The 17,191-nt window shown below is 44.4% G+C and overlaps 1 protein-coding gene across 2 annotated transcripts in view; it reads right to left on the bottom strand.

Moving 5' to 3' along the window:
- ACSL4 (acyl-CoA synthetase long chain family member 4) overlaps window positions 1-5,016 on the bottom strand; it is an 81,163-nt gene extending 76,147 nt beyond the window's left edge. The window contains exon 1 of one of the 2 annotated variants that reach the window (XM_035113690.2): window positions 4,825-5,016. The gene's annotated coding sequence lies outside the window, so the exon portion shown is untranslated. The remainder of the gene's footprint in view (window positions 1-4,824) is intronic. The other variant, XM_035113693.2, reaches the window with a different exon arrangement.
- Window positions 5,017-17,191: the final 12,175 nt, after the last annotated feature.

Raw genomic sequence — 17,191 nt, 5'->3', positions numbered from 1 at the left:
AACTGTCTGTGGAAGTGGACAAACGCCAGCTCCCTTGGCCTTTAAAGTGAGATGCACACCGCAACCCCAGAGTCGTTCCTGACTGGACTTAATTGTGAGGGGTGCCTTTACCTTTTTGCTGGAGAGACCTTTAGTGGATGTTCTCTGAAGCACCTCCCTCCCTTTATTAAAGCTCACTGGGGCAACCTTTAATGGGGGGGTGCTTTAGAGAGTGGTTTGCCTCTCTGAAGTATATCCCCCTCCCCATCTTTAACATCACTACTTCACTAACATCACTACACCCAGGTGGCGCTGTGGGTTAAACCACAGAGTCTAGGGCTTGCTGACCAGAAGGTCGGCGGTTCGAATCCCTGCAACGGGGTGAGCTCCCGTTGCTCGGTCCCAGCTCCTGCCAACCTAGCAGTTCGAAAGCATGTCAAAGTGCAAGTAGATAAATAGGTACCGCTCCGGCAGGAAGGTAAACGGCATTTCCGTGCACTGCTCTGGTTCATCAGAAGCAGCTTTGTCATGCTGGCCACATGACCCGGAAGCTGTCTGCGGACAAACGCCGGCTCCCTTGGCCTATAGAACAAAATGAGCGCCGCAACCCCAGAGTCGGACACGACTGGACCTGATGGTCAGGGGGCCCTTTACAGCAAAATATTTTCAGGTGGTCAGTATCTGTCAATCATATGATTGGTAATGTCATGCAACTGACAAGTGGGTAGCCCTGCCCACCTGTCAAATTTGGCCAGTGAGGCTGATCCTGATAAGGATCTGGCCCGTGGAGCCAAAAAGGTTCCCCCTCCTTTTAAACACCCCACAGAGCAGTTTCAAAACACCTGCAGAACACTGATAGAGAAGATTAATGATCAGATATCTCAACTGTTTAAAAAGGTTTTCAAACCTTCCCACTACTCCTTCTCTTCCCCCCCCCCAGTCTAGTGCACCCTCCTGCTACAAATCTGATATTTGCCCCTGCATTTCCTCCCTGTAAGTGAAAGTAGTTCATTCCTGTGTGTTTCACTGAGTTATGTAGGAACACCCCCACCTCTGGCATCATGGCTCCAATCAAACTGAGAGCCCCTATGCCTTATTTTAATAGGTGGTTGAAGATGCAATCCTCTACTGGCACTAAGAGTCAGCCCCATTTCTGAGTATTGTACGTACGTTTGGGCTAGCACTATGTGTCTCCAGCATCACATATTGTCTGACCTTCACTTCAACATGCAGAGTGTTAGAGCTGAAGACAACAGGCTTACTTAGCTCTCAGCCCCCACTTGTGGTCAGATAAGTCATAAAAATAACAGGAATTAGGCTGGACAGGCAGCTGGTGTCAGCTGCCTCACCACTAGTCATGATGACGTGTTTATGTGGAGAAATAACAGATGTGGAAACAAACAGAAGTTGACGTTACAGGAGAAACACGACAGGAACAGGGAGATTTTCAGAAGGGGGAAGAGGAAAGTCTCCTAGCAACAGGATGAACAACTGTTTTTAGAAGGGAGCTTGATTTGGCTAAAATTAGGAAGGGTTGGGAGGGGCTGGTGGACTTCATTTAAGTTTCCTCTCCCTTCCCCCCCCATAAGTTGTGCACTGAGTTGTGCGCCTAAGTTGCCAACCAAAAGGCTGAAGAGGAGTGTAAGAGACAGGGTGTGCTCCCTGCTGTCCCTTCACACCAGAAAATGGGAGACCACTCAATTCAACCACCTTGCATTTAGCTCCCTTCACTGCCACTGGGAAACATTCCCAGTGGGAAATGAGAGTTGCCCAATAAGAAGAACCCTGTAGTTGGAGCAGGCTTGTGGTCCATCTAGTCCAGGACTCTGTTCTCAAAGTGGCCAACCAAATGCCCCAATGGGAAGCCTGCAAGCAAGATCTGAGTGCAACAGCGCTCTCTCATTTGTTGGCTTTCAACAGCTAGAATTCAGAAGCATATCACTTGTGACTGTGGAGGCAAGAGGGCAACTATCCAATGCAGTGTCCATCAGGGAATTAATTATTTAACTATCTTGCTTTCTGTATTCCACCTTTCTTCCATCAGGAATCCCAAGGCAGGATGCACGCAACCACCATGAGGTCAGACCCTTTCAGGCAATGGCTGGACTCAAGGTGGCAGCCTCATGTACCTAAACAGCCTATATTCCACAGAGTAGCCACTTGCAGGGTGAAGTGGCCACATGTCTCAGAGCAGCTCTACACAATAACATCTGAAAGGGGAGTCATGTAACTCCCAAGATGTGCTTGCCCAACCAGAGTGCCAACAGCTTCTTGCTGCATCTCTTGATAGGCTAATTAGAACACCTTGATCACTTTCGGCAGAGAGCGGTACACACCCACTCACCTTTTATTTTTTCCATGACTGCATACCTGCAGTAGAAACCCTGCCGGGATTACTGTGTGATTAACGGCAGAAAAACTCTTGGGTGTTGAGGAAGTAGCAGAGCACCTGCCTTGCATGCAGAAGGTACCAGGTTCAACCGCCAGCATCTCCAAGCAGGACTCGGAAACACCCCTGTCTGAATCCCTGGAGAAATGCTGTGATTCAGTGTAAGCAATGCTGAGCCAAACAGACCAATGCTCTGATATAAGGCAAATACCTTAACGCAATGGCAACAATGGTCACAGTCTTGCCCTCTGCCTGCATAATAACGATTTCCCAAAGTTGCCTAGCCTGCTTCAACCCCAAAACATTAAGTCAACCCATTTGTCTCTTGAATCAAGTAGTGGCTGATGACCACTGGAGCTGGTGACGCAGTGGGCAGATTAACTAATGGGCAGTAGAGCCCAGAAGTCAATAGAGATACTCATCTTACTTGTTTACTTCCCATCCTCCTTCGTTTCAGAAATATAGTGGATACTTAAGCAATGTTCAAAAACAAGCACCAGATACTTAAGACCAGCAACAAGTTGGATGCCTCTGGAGGAATGCAACACCATACTATTATGTTCATTCCATCGGGGCAAGCATTTCTGCTTCCCAGATTAAAGGATCTCCTGCCTCCTACAATGTACTGTTCTGGGGATTTTCTCAACAAGCCAGAGTTGATTTGGGGAGGGCACATGGGGGAGGAGAGGGTTAAATCCCCATTACGCTAGCAGGATTTGTGCTGGCTTCTACTGGTGCAACAGTTGATTTCAAATTTTATACCTTATACCGGTACCTGGAGAGCTGGACAGGAAAAATTCCAGGGAGTCTCTGAGTGATGAGAAATTTATGAATATGACTCTATGGGACACAGGAGTGTTGCACTCTAGCTCTGGCTTTCAGGGTGCAGGAAAAATATCCATAGGATTCTAACCCTCCTTGCCTCTCCTACCTGAATCCCTCATCCTTACTTATCAGAGCATGCCAATACAATATGGTCAAATGACAATTTACTGATGTATGGTTGCCCACACGTGGCTTTGGATGTGAGCCACAGCACCCTCCTGACCATTCAGGAGCATTTGCATGAATATGGCTGGAAAAGCAGCAAGACAAGAGGCAGAGAGCAGCGGCAGCCAGTGAGGTGAATCTCCAGGACAAACTGCCAGCTGGCCACTGCATCACAACACAAGGAAGCAAGAGGACATTTCCAGTGGTTGTTTGTTCTTCTTGGGACTGGCATGCTTAAAGGCAGGGAGACCAAAAGTACATGGAGCCAGAGCTAGCGACAGGCAGACCCCCCCACCACTTGCATCAGGGCCAAGGCAGCAAAACGCTATACAGTACACAAAATGAGAAAATGTGTGAAAGGCATTTGAAGGAGAAGAAGCAAGCACAGGAAGCCCAAATCTAGATTAGGACCTTGGTGTGGTGGGCAGAGAGAGACAGGCTCTAACCCCTTGCCCCCTATGATATGATTTAAATTTGGGCTGAGCCCGCCCCGCCTGCTATTTGCATTTAAAGGAAATGCCTCCTTTTTCTTTTATTTCAAGGCAAATAACAGGTGGAACATTTTGTGCTGAGACAATTGGGTGCTTCCAAGAACCACGAGAACAATTTTTTAAAGGGAACATATCCTCATTATTAACCTACAGCACTATGTGGACACGTGGAGGGCAGGCTCCACAGTGTTAGGATTATTCCTTTGAAGATGCACTTCAAAAGAAGAAGAGGAACTGTTGCTTTCAGGTCTGGACCTTTGTCCAGGGGCCTGTCTCCCCCACGTCTCCCTTCTCTTGCACCAGGTAGCTCTTTCTGCTCCCCCCCTCTCAGTTTAAGAACAAAAGCAAAGCCCCACTGGATCTGGCCACGTGTGTACCTACCGGGTAGTCCAGCATGGTGCTTTCTGCAGTGACTAACCAGATATCTCTGAGAAGACCCCCCAAAAAAGGGCTTGAAGGCAATAGTCCTGCTCTGCTTTAGTAACCAGTATTATCTGTTAACAGTGACTCAGAATGTAGCAGTTAGTGGTCATGGCTTGTGGTCACTGACAGACCCATCCTTCTCCAAGCATTTGCCCAATACCTTTTTAAAAGACAGCAGCCATCATCCCAAATTCATGTTACCAGTACCTACTGCTTTCCCAATCTGCCAGGCTCCTTATTTACTCATAGACTTGCCTGCCTGCTGCTTACCTGTACTCTTGTTTCAGCTGCTATTCAACAGTGGCACCTACAGACCACCTTACTTGCTTATTTTAGTATTTAAATGTGTACAGTAGGCTCAAAGCGTTTCATGACAGAACAAAAAAAAAAAATGCAGACGGATACACCATTACAATAACAATAAAATATTACATCATTTCAAAACATGACAAATAACTCAGTTTGATTCTATGAGCATTATAACGTTTACAGCTCTCATGCTGGCCTGAAGCAAAATAACACAAACCTCCTCCACCTGTTTTCTTTTCTCACCTTCAGCATGTGAAAAAGGCTTCCTGCCTGCCTGCCTGTGCTCTTCTCCTCTCCAGTGTGGTGGAATTGGTTTCCTGGCTCAACACATCCATGCTTCAGATGCCGACGATCCTGCTCCAGTACCTGCAATTTCTTGGTATCCACCTATCCAGCTTTGGCTTACTTTCAAGGTCTCCGCCCAGCTAGTCACAACTCAGTCCCTCCTTGCTCTGCTTACCACTTCTGACAAGTCCCGTCCTTTTCCATCTGATGTCCCTCCTCCACAGCTTTCAGAGTTGGGTTTATTTATTTTGCTGAGTATGGTTTTGCCCAGTATGCTTTGGTGCCTGGAGATGCAAATCCAGGTGGCTCCTCCCACAACCTACAGTAGGGCACAGCCTACTAGGAAGTACTTCTGCACAAGCCCTGCTGAAATGAACAGGTACTGTGAAAGCACATTTGAAGTTTCAGTGGTGGCCAGTGAGGTAGGGAGCGTGGCAGTAGGTGGCAAAGCATCCACTATGCATGAAGAAAACCCCAAGTCCAAGTCCCAGCATTTCCAAGCAGGACTGGGAAATATTCCTGCCTGAAACCCTAACCATGGCTTAGTGTTATGTGTACACCCTGCCCAGCAGCTTAACTATGGTTTATTTATTGCCAACCACCAGAATCTTAACCATAGTCTGTGTGGCTTATGAACTTTGGTTTGCTTTAATTGTGGGTTGGTGTTATGTATGAAGCAGGCCACTATCCTGCAGTGTTCTGGGAACAGCAGCTGAGTAGGCAAGGCAAGGAAGAGATCATTTTTTAAACCATTTGAAACTATTTATCTTTTTTAAAATATATTTTTTAAGGGGCAATGATTGCAAGTCCTCAGTCCTTGGGGGGCTTGACCATGGGTGTCAATGTAGGTGAAGAGGAGTAATAATAATAATAATAATAATAATAATAATAATAATAATAATAATTTATACCCCGCCCATCTGGCTGGGCTTCCCCAGCCAGTCTGGGCAGCTTCCAACAAAATATTAAAATACAATGGTCTGTTAAACATTAAAAGCTTCCCTAAACAAGGCTGCCTTCAGATGTATTCTAAAAGTCTGGTAGATGTTTTTCTCTTTGACATTTGGTGGGAGGGCATTCCACAGGGCGGGTGCCACTACCGAGAAGGCCCTCTGCCTGGTTCCCCATAACTTGGCTTCTCGCAACAAGGGAACCACCAGAAGGCCCTCAGCTCTGGACCTCAATGGGGGTGAAGACGCTCCTTCAGGTATACTGGACCGAGGCCGTTTAGGGCTTTAAAGGTCAGCACTAACACTTTGAATTGTGCTCGGAAATGTACTGGAAGCCAATGTAGGTCTTTCAAGACCGGTGTTATGTGGTCTCGGTGGCCGCTCCCATTTACTAGTCTAGCTGCCACATTCTGGATTAGTTGTAGTTTCCAGGTCACCTTCAAAGGTAGCCCCATACAGAGCTCATTGCAGTAATCCAAGTGAGAGATAACTAGAGTATGCACCACTCTGGTGAGACAGTCTATGGCAGATAGAGTGAGGCCAGAGCAGGGACCCAGAAGTCCATATTGTTTTTAATGGCCTCTGGTGGAAAGAGGTCTTCCCCTGGGGCCTTCCCCAGTCTTTTTCAAATCTGAACTGAAGCCTTTTTAAAGGACAGTTATTGAACATATTCTGATAATATTTAGCAAATAAATAAATAAATTAGAAGCAGTTGATAAAACAGCACCAACTGCAAGTATTCTTTTAAAGGCAAAGTGGTTATTTATGTTCATTTTTAATATTTCTGTTAAAACTCCCTCCCTTTAAACACTATTGCACAGTGTTTTAATAATTAAAAAGGCATGAATTAAAATACTGGAAAGAATATGTGGCTACAAGGCATCTACTGAAAAGATGATTATAGACAGTGTTCAGCTGCATAGAAATAGGCTCAACCCCTCAGTACATCACTACATGTAGCACAACCAGGTGTCTTTTAAAGAAAGAAGTGTAACATGAAGGCAACCACCTGACTTGGGTCAACGGGAATTGCAGTCCAAAGTCCTGGGGGAGCAGCACCAGGTTGGTGAAGGCTGTGCTAAGGCCATCTACACCTGGAAGATACAGTCATACCTTGATTTAAGTACGCCTCGGTTTGAGTATTTTCAGTTTAAGTACTCCACGGACCTGTCTGGAATGGATTAATCCACTTTCCATTACTTTCAATGGGAAAGTTCGCTTCAGGTTAAGTACGCTTCAGGTTAAGTATGGACTTCCGGAACCAATTACACTCATACCTTGGGTTAAGTACGCTTCAGGTTGAGTACTCCGCGGACCCGTCCGGAACAGATTAATCCACTTTCCATTACTTTCAATGGGAAAGTTCGCTTCAGGTTAAGTACGCTTCAGTTTAAGTACTCCACGGACCGTCTGGAACGGATTAATCCACTTTCCGTTACTTTCAATGGGAAAGTTCACTTCAGGTTAAGTACGCTTCAGGTTAAGTACAGACTTCCGGAACCAATTGTGTTTGTAAACCGAGGTACCACTGTACTGTGTTCTGTACTTTCCAGAAAGTTTGGATTTTCTGTAACTTGAGAAAAGGTGGAAATAACACAAGGAACACAGAGGAGAACAGTGATTTGATGACACCACTTAGATCACTGTGTTAAAAAACGAACAAACAAGTTTACATAGGCATTTCCATGTTCTCCTGACCAGAGTCTCCTTAATGCCCATTTTGGCATTAAGAGTTACCTATAAATTGACCAGCTAAATGAAGCATGGCTATTCCACACTAAATGCTAAGTGTGGAAGCAGCTGCAGAAGGCAGCAAGATGTTTGGTGCTTGTCAGCTCAGAAAGGGGACAAAGGACTTCATCAGAATCAATACTGTTATGAATTTGGAGGATCAGCCTGGATGATGCCCTGAATTCCTCCCAATTCTTGGGATTCTGTATCTGAGGGGCTAGAACAGGCATCCCTAAACTGTGGCCTTCCAGATGTTTTGGCCTACAAATCCCATGATCCCTAGCTAACAGGACCAGTGGTCCATAGCTGCCAAGTTTTCCCTTTTCTTGCGAGGAAGCCTATTCAGCATAAGGGGATTTCCCTTAAAAAAAGGGAGAACTTGGCAGCTATGCCAGTGGTCGGAGAAGATGGGAATTGTAGTCCAAAACATCCCTGACCACAGGTCCTGTTAGCTAGGGATGATGGGAGTTGTAGTCCCAAAACATCTGGAGGGCCAGGTTTGGGGATGCCTGGGCTAGAATGCTTGAGAGCAAGTTTGCCAAACCAGTTCCTTTGTTTAGGTACTGTCTTTGGATGATTAATTAAGCACCATGATTTGCATAACCAAAGGAGTGGCTCTGTGCATGGAACAAATGGGTGGGCCTCCCCCCACATCTTTGTAGGAGAACAATAGCCAATGTTGTACATGAGCAGAGCTAGAAGTGGGCTGGTAGCTGGAGACACAGAGACATGCTTGCTAAGTTCTGGATCCAAAGCTGTGGCTCATGGAGATGCAATATATTTGGGAGTGTTAATACTATGAACATTCTCCATCCTATGCTCAGGTTGTTTATATGTGTAAATAAATCCATAGATGCTAATGACACGACAGTGTCTGCCAACCTTCACTCCAAGGAAACTGAACTCGGGGCAAGTGCTAGAACTCCTGGCACCTCTTACATCTTGGAGATTGGAGTGGCATTCAACAATTATTTTTAAAAGCTCTTTATTGGAAGCTGGTAAGTACATTTGCGGACCCTTACTTATTGCAGTAACTTTTAGATATCTTTTAGATATTGCAACTGCAGCAATGTTGTCAATATATGTGAAAGTCACCCTTCTGAAAACAAAACACACTTAGATATACAAATAGGGAATTAAATTTAAGCAACGAAGTGAACTTGAAGAGTTAATTGCATTTTGGCAACTCTCACCTGTAGCTATTGGCAGAAGGGAGCCTAAGATTTTATTGATTCTGAATGAATTCATGCAGGTTAAAAGAAAATACAGGTATTACCACAGCCCTGTTTTCCACTTATGACAGACCTGTTTGCATCAAGTGCAATGAATTGCAACGTTTGTTTATTATTGGTTGTACAACTGTAGCAATATTTCAGTTTAGAAGACATGAAAAGCAATAACCACAAATCTTACAAGAGAATTGATCTGCACCCCCCTTCAGCAGGACTGAAATGAGAGCGTATGCACATTTTAAAACAGCAGACAGCCACCAGGAGGCATCACACTCCACAAAGTATCATTAAGGAGCTGACAGAATTAAAATACAATCTGAGTTCAAAAGGTATACTACATGCCTTTGTCTTTTTAGAAAATGACATTCTCTTTGTATTTTCCACCACAGAATTCTAGGAAGGACTGTATAATTTTCTTTTTCTTTAATAAACCAAGGGAGGGGTGGAGGTGGGGAAGTTATATTCCATAATTTATTTGTTTGTTTTCTATGCCAAACACCAATATAAATATTCTTAGGGTGGGTCACAGCAATAAAAGAATCAACAAGAACAGGTAGCATAACCCCAGAACAACAACAAACCTAGACATTTAAAACAATGAATAAAAACTAGCAGCAGCAGCAAGTCTACACAAATTAGCAGTTAATAGCCTGGGGAAATAAACATGCCTATCTTGTAAAAAAAAAGCACTAGGCTAACCTTCCTGGGCAGAAAATTCCATGTTGGGAGCCACCACTGGGCAGGCCACCCACCTGTCATTTGATGATGGGGGTATTTGGAGGGGTGTCTAAGGTAATGATGTCGGCACGCAGACAGGCTAATGCGGAGGTTCCTTCAAGTACACTGATCCCAAGTTGTGTAGGGCTCTCAGTGTAAGCATCAGCACTAAATAGCTACTCAGAAATCAGCCAATAGCCAGTAGGAATATTTAAGAATATCTGATATGTGCTCCAACTAATTCAGCGCTGGATATAGGGTGGTGCGGGCGGTTCTCCCACATAGGGTCCCAAGCGGAGGGGGCACAAAATAATAATAGTGAGAAGATCCATTAAGAAACTGCATCCTATCCAACTGTATGAATAAGAATCATTGTGAAAATAAGAAATATTTGGGGGGAGGGAAAATTTTGTCCTTGCTTAGGGTGCCATATTACCAAAGTCTGCCCCTGACTAATTGGTCTTGGTCAAGTCTTGCCGCTGTATTTTGCAGTAACTGAAGATTCTGAAGTGTCTTCAAAAGTAGCTCTGCAAGCAACACATTGCTGTAATTAGAGGTTATCATAATGGATAATTGTGGGCAAGGTATCTCAAAGGCTGGATCTAGACACATCAAAGGGGGTTTCAGTTAAATGTGTTTCAAACTTTGTACTGTATGAGAAATTGGGTTAGCAAATACAATGTGGAACTCCACAGCGCCATCTGGTGTCACAGTGTTAGACTGCATAAACAAGACATATAAAGTGTTCTTTCTTTGCCAATGTAGCTGAGTCCCAAGCTCACACCATTCCTGGCTACTGGCCACACTTACTGGGGCTGTTGGGAGTTGCAATTCAGCAACATCTGGAAGGCAGAAGATTCTCCAAAGCTGCTCTAGACAGAGCTGGTGAAAGGCACTCCAAAACATCAGTGCCATCCAAGATTGACTTGTAAGGGCAGATGCAGCCGTCCTAGAGAAAGAAGTTGAACTCCACCTTTCTGGTTAGATGAGCTATCTATCAACAGTACTTCCAACTTGTCAGGAGTTGTCTTGTCTTGTCTTGACTTCCAAGTTATCGGTTCTCATCCAGTCCATTACCAGTTTTTGGCACCAGCTTAGCACATCCATTGTTGGTTTTTCTTTTACCTGACTCAGATATAAAAGAGAAATAGAGATGGATGTCAACATGAATAGTTTATTGAGCTGTAACAATGACAGATATTATCATCTGGGAAGCTGCACTGACGGAAAAAGAGCACCTACAGACCTGTTCTATTTTAACAGGAGATGTTAAGTTCAATGAAAATACAAAAAATAAATAAAAATTTTGTAACTTACTTTGATCCTTTGGGATTGGTCATACCACTAAGTGTGTAGCATGATCCTAAGCATGTTTACTCATAATGGAATGGAATTCCATAAGAGTTACTCTCTAGTAAGTGTGTGATTAGGCCTGCAACCTTAAACGAATGGGGTGGACCATGGAGTGGACCGGAGTGAAGCCTGCTGGCTCAGTCTGATCTGTCCCAAGGGCAGGGCTGGCCCCTGCGGCCCACTTGCCATTGGCCAAATAGGCAGGCAAGCTGTGATCTACTTCCTGGGTCTGGATGAAGCTGAAAAGGGTTCACCCAAACCCGGGGAAATCCCTTGCCTCTAGCAAGACTGCCAGATCCAGGGGAGGCATTGTTGCCCTCCTGCAACGGGCCCCAACCTGACAAGAAGCATCATTACATGACAGATGAAACATGTACAAATGGTTTTTCATTTTTCTTCTTCTCTTCTTTATGTTTACACCGTCCCCTGATTTTTATTCAGTGCCCCCTAATTATACCTGAGGCTATTACCGCCCCTCTGGATCGTTCCAGTGCCCCCCCAAAGGGGTAGAATTCCCCACTTTGGGAAGCATGGGGTGGGTGACATTATGTGTACAGCACGGTGGAAAGATGCCCTGTCCCCCTCAAATGCATGCATTGCCCGACAGTGTGTTCACACACTAAAAGAATCACATTGCTAGGAGAGTCTAAAGGCCATCAAGCGCTACATTTTCTCTTCCAAGATTCCTATAATTTGAAACAAATAACAAGGACTGGTGGAAAGCAAAGCATAGCCTCCAACATTTCACCGATGAAAATAGGGATGCCCCATTCCATAATGATAATTTTACTATTTATATCCCACACATCTTACTGGGTTGCCCTAGCACTCTGGGCAGCTTCCAACAAATATAAAAACACAATAAGACATTAAACTTTTTTTTTTAAAAAAAACTTCCCTATATAGGATTGCCTTCAGATGGCTCGGGGGGGGGTCAGATAACTCCATACCCTCCAACATTTCTCCAATGAAAATAGGGATGTCCTAAGGAAAAGTGGGACATTTTGGAATTGAATCGGAAACTGGGATTGCTTCTCTAAATCAGGGATGTCCCTGGAAAACAGGGACACTTGGAGGGTCTGGGAAAGGAACTCTGCCCCCAACTCAGTGTTTCTCTTCTGAGAACAGCACTTACATAAACTTCAGAGTGTCAAAATCCTCAGAGGAGCTAATGAAGTGTGAACAGTGTTAGCTGACTGTGAAGCCACTCTGATCGGCTTACCCACCCTGAATATATATATATATATATATATATATATATATATATATATATGTAGGATTGCAACATGTAGAAGACTGATGTTCTTTCCAAATATAGATTTTTGTACGAAACAAAGAACTTATTTATACACTTGGCATTCATTCACAGCCCACTGCAGACATCCTGCCATTAAACTTGCAACTGCCAGTAATTGGCAATCAAGGAAATGTGAAAACTGTGCATCAGCACTTCTATCCATCTCTTCCCCTAACATATATGTGATCAGTTAATGACCCTAATATGTCATTTCTTTTATCAGTGACTCCTATCTGTATCTAGGTCACCTTTGGATTGTGAAGTTAAACTTATCTCAGCATAAGCTGTATGTGATCTGTATGCATTTGGAGATTGGGGTAAGGAGTCAAAGCAGTAGATGGGAAAAGATGCAGGCAAATACGAATGTGCAGGTGGAGGGGAATTTGCGCCTTTCCCCTTCACTATCTTATCTCCCCAGGCAGCAGCATAGCTAGCCACTCGGGTGCCTGGTGCCGGACCACATCCCCCCCTTCCTCCGCCACTTCCCCCAGGGTTCAAGCTGTTGCCTATATTGGCTGTTGCAGGACAGTAGTCAAGGAATCCACAGGAAAACTAACTGGGACCCACAGCAGAAGCAGTCTCTTTAACTTGCATATAAGAGAAACATTTCTGACAGTCCTTTCAGAAATGCATTGGATTCTAGTATCTCTTGTCGCAGAAGCTTCATTTCAAATCCTATTATATTCTCTCAGCAAAGCGATGATACTTTGGTGACACATTCGGGGCATTTGTTAAATTCATTTGCCAGGCCTCTTCCTATCCACTTTTTCTTCTGGACCGGATGTTGTCAAAAGGTCTCTTGATTCAACATCACCTTGAGAGGTAAACGGGGCTCCTTTGATCTAACATGGATAGAACAGATTCACTGCAGAGCAAACCAAGGCTTTGAGCTTTTTATATCTGGGGCTGGGGAGGGGGGCAGAACCTAAAGCTAACAGATATTCTTCCATTTCTCACTCCTCCTTTTCACCCACCTTCGTCTCCCACAGACAAGTGTTTCTAATTTCTAATGCTTTTTTTTTGCCTTGTGAAAAAAGAAAACCAGCTGCTGCAGAAAAAGAGAGAAACAGCACAAGTAATTGCCCTGAAAGTTGGCAGATATGTGATCTAAGCCATTCCACTTGCTACATTGTAATTAAAACATGCAGCTGTTCAGATGAAAAATCATGAAACCACAGTGTGCCTTTTATTTATATGCTTCTACTTATGCACTCAAAGCTGACAGCTTATTCTGCACTCTCTGGCAGAATATTCCTGCTAAATTAGATCCCCAAAAATAAATTGACAGAAAGTGATGGAGATTTATGACACAACTTTGCTTGCACCCATCTGGCTTCCAAGACTGAATGCTTACCTTTGCATTCAGTGAAGAAATTGGTGAGCAAAGCCATCTCATGAATGAACTATTAATAACAGGGAGAAACCAATATTAACACACACTTTAACCACCATGCACACATAATGCTTCACTAATGTACCGTACTGTTATGCCAGTTTAGAAATTGCAAGTGGAGTCTAAGGAAGTTCAGTAATTAGATTAAGTCTGCTTCTCCCTGACATACTCCCAGTGCTGTCCATTCTTGGCTTCTACTAGTTGCATTTTGTCAGTAGTGCAGAGATGATGGTGTGACCCTGACATTCTGTCACCATTGAGTCCTCAACAGCGATGTTTCTCTAAAAATGCTACTGTAGATGACTTACTCCAAATCTTTATACTGTCCATCCAGCATAATTTGAAAGATTGTATCCTTGGTTGCATTTAATATTATTAAAATAAAGGTTTTAATGCTTAGTACTTGACTGTTAGTCTCCCCTTGCCTTTGCAGATATCTCTCTCAGAAAACTAGAACCTGGGGCCATCCAATGAAGTGGAATGCTGGAAGATTCATGACAAAAAAAGGAAGGAGTTCTTCACACAGCACAAAGTTAAACCTCTGGAATTGGCTTTCACAATACAGTGGTACCTCGGTTTATGAACACAATTGGTTCCGGAAGTCTGTTCATAAACTGAAGCGCTCATAAACTGAAGCGAACTTTCCCATTGAAAGTAATGGAAAGTGGATTAATCCGTTCCAGACGGGTCCGCGGAGTACTCAACCTGAAGCGTACTTAACCCGAAGCATGGGTGTAATTGGTTTCGGAAGTCTGTTCATAAACTGAAGCGTTCATAAACTGAAGCGAACTTTCCCATTGAAAGTAATGGTAAGTGAATTAATCCGTTCCAGATGGGTCCGCGGCGTTCGTAAACCGAAAATTCGTAAACCGAGGTGTTCATAAACCGAGGTTCCACTGTATACCGTATAGTGATGGACACCACATTGAATGTCTATATTCTCTGCCTCCACAGTAAGAGGCTGTACTATATACCTGCCAAATACTATTTGCTGGAAACCACAAGGGGGAGAGTGCTGCTGTACTAGCTTTCAATAGGCATCTGGATGGCCACTATTAAAAAGCTATTACTGTAGCTTTAAAATAAAATTCAATAGCTATGTTCTACCTGTTTTGTTCATGTTCAGCTTGCAAGCTTCCAACAAACATCTGGGACAGGGTGAAAGCTGGACTAGGTGGGTCTGATCGATCACGGCTCTTCTATCAAGATGGGATCAGGTTTGCTTCTTAGCAAACCATTGGGAATAAAGCACTTTGCATCCTTTCCCCCCTATAGCTGACCTTGTTTATATAAAAGCTGAACATTCAGGGAAGGGGCTTGGAATCTTCCTGAGGGCGGCAGGCCCCCCATAAACATCTGCTTCATGGCAAAGGCTCTGCTTGCACCATAAAACTGTAGAAAAACAAGAGGTTTCAAAGACCCTTTCCAACTTTCTTGGTGAGAGACCACTGACTTTCATATTTCCAGGGGTAACCCACTCTCCAGATGGTGAACTGCGGGCTGGAAATATATATTGGGACACGAAAAGGAGCCTCTGCAGAGTGTTTAAACTCTAGCACAGTGTTTCTCAACCAGTGTGCCTCCAGATGTTTTGGGACTACAACTCCCATCATTCCTGACCACTGGTCTTGCTAGCTAGGGATGATGGGAGTTGTAGTCCCAAAACATCTGGAGGCACACTGGTTGAGAAACACTGCTCTAGCATAATGTCAGCCCCAGTTAAAAGGCTTCATAGTTAGGGGAAATGTGTGTTTGGATCAATGCCTTGGGCTTCACATTCAACTCTCAAGGAGTGATGTAACATTCAAAAACCCTTTTTATGTCTTGCAAGTTCTGAACCCTACCCCACTCCTTAAAAAAGGAAGAAGTGCAACAGTACACCTTTTACCCCGCGCTGATTAAAATTTGTTACTGTATTGCAGGGCCCAAGAAAATTGTTCTGTGTCTAAAGAGCCCTCTGAAGACTCTCTAAATAACCAGAACTGGATGCTATGAACAAGGGTGACAAGGATGCTATGAATAAAGGATTGTCTCCAGACTGCAGCATTGCAAAACGGTTCCTAGTGTTATAACAGCAGCTATTCAAAGTCACACTTCAAAGGGCCAAGTACTACCCTTCAAAATCAAGATTCCATGCACTCCACTCCATCCCCCCTTCCTTCCCACCCAGGGCTGCTCTTTTCCCTCCCTGCGCCTAAGAGCCAACACATCATGTGAGCAGCCACTATGAGCTGAGGCCAGTAGAGGGAGTCATGGAGAGGCTATGGAGAGGCAACGGGGTGTTCCCTCACAGTCACCACAGCCGCTGCTGCTGCTCCTCAGGACAAGTGCTGGCTCATCCTTCTCCCTAGGCTTGGCGGCAGCTGCAGTGGCAGGAGAAATAGGGGCATTTTGGGATCAATTCAGAAGCCGGGGTGGTTTTTGTAATTCCAGGACTGCCCCTGGGTACTTGGAGGGTATCACATTTAAATCACAGATGAAGCCGTATATACCACAGTGAACTCAATGGACCAATGGTCTGACTCAAAATAATATTTTTGGGGGGAGGGGGGCCAGTTGCCATTGGAGTTATAAGAAAATGCCATGGATGCTAGTCAGAAGATGGCTGTCCTAGGGAGTAGTGTGGCACAAAATGGCTGCTACCTCTATAAGAGAAGAAAAAAATGACAGCACCATAAAATTGTTCATTCCATTCCATTATGCTTCCTATAAAATATCTCAAACTGATTTAACAAAGAACATATATAATGCAATCTTATTAATCAGAGCAATGAACACTGCGGGTTACTGTTCTGTTTGTTGTTAAGCTGTGCATTCTTGTATTCTTATACTGTAAACCACCCTGTGATCCTCAGATGAAAGGTGGTGTGTGAATTAAATTAATTAAGCAATTAAACAACTTCAGATGCAATACATATAGACTAGGACAAAAATGGGGGCAAGCATGACCTCCATCAACCAAAAAAAGGCACCTGCAGTGCTTGCTCACAGAGAGACAAAGAATTCTAGACACTGTGGTTTGTTAAGGGCTGCTGGGAATTGTAACTAGCGTTGCCAGACCCCTGCCTCCTGAGCTGACCTGAAGTCTCCAGGCTTGCCCCATCACCGCCAGCTGGCAAAGGGAAGGCTTGGCTCTCCAGATGGGCCAGAAGGGGTTATGAGTGCAGTATTCACCTGGCATGAGGGGCAGGGCTGCAAAAGCAAGCAGAGCATGTGAAGAGGACTAGCAGGAGCCAAGCTAATCCAGCTAAGGTTGAATATAACCCTTGGGTTCTATGACAGGGGCGGGGAACCTCCAGCCCACAAGCCAAGTGCAGCTTACCCTCATATTTCTTCCAGATCATGCTCCTCTCCAGCTGTACTCCACATTTCAAGTGCTTTTTGCCTTTGTTGGAATGTTTCCTTTAACTGTGATAATGCATCTTAAGTGGACTGAAATATTTGAGGGCAGGCATAGAAACCTCTGGCTTTTGCAGAGCTGGAATAGAGCCTACGGCACAAAGATAAGAGCCACATTATCTGCTTCCCTCCTTCTGCCTCTAAGCACCATGCACCATTGGCATGCAGTTGGGGTGTGTGTGTGAGTGTCATCCCTACAGGGGAATGCAGGCCCTCCTGCTAATAAAAATTCCAACAGTTTTATGGTGTGCCT

Source organism: Zootoca vivipara, chromosome Z, assembly GCF_963506605.1.
Source record: "Zootoca vivipara chromosome Z, rZooViv1.1, whole genome shotgun sequence".
Classification (NCBI taxonomy): domain Eukaryota; kingdom Metazoa; phylum Chordata; class Lepidosauria; order Squamata; family Lacertidae; genus Zootoca; species Zootoca vivipara.
Note: the sequence above shows the minus strand (reverse complement) of the source record. Positions and strands in the feature narration are given on the sequence as shown.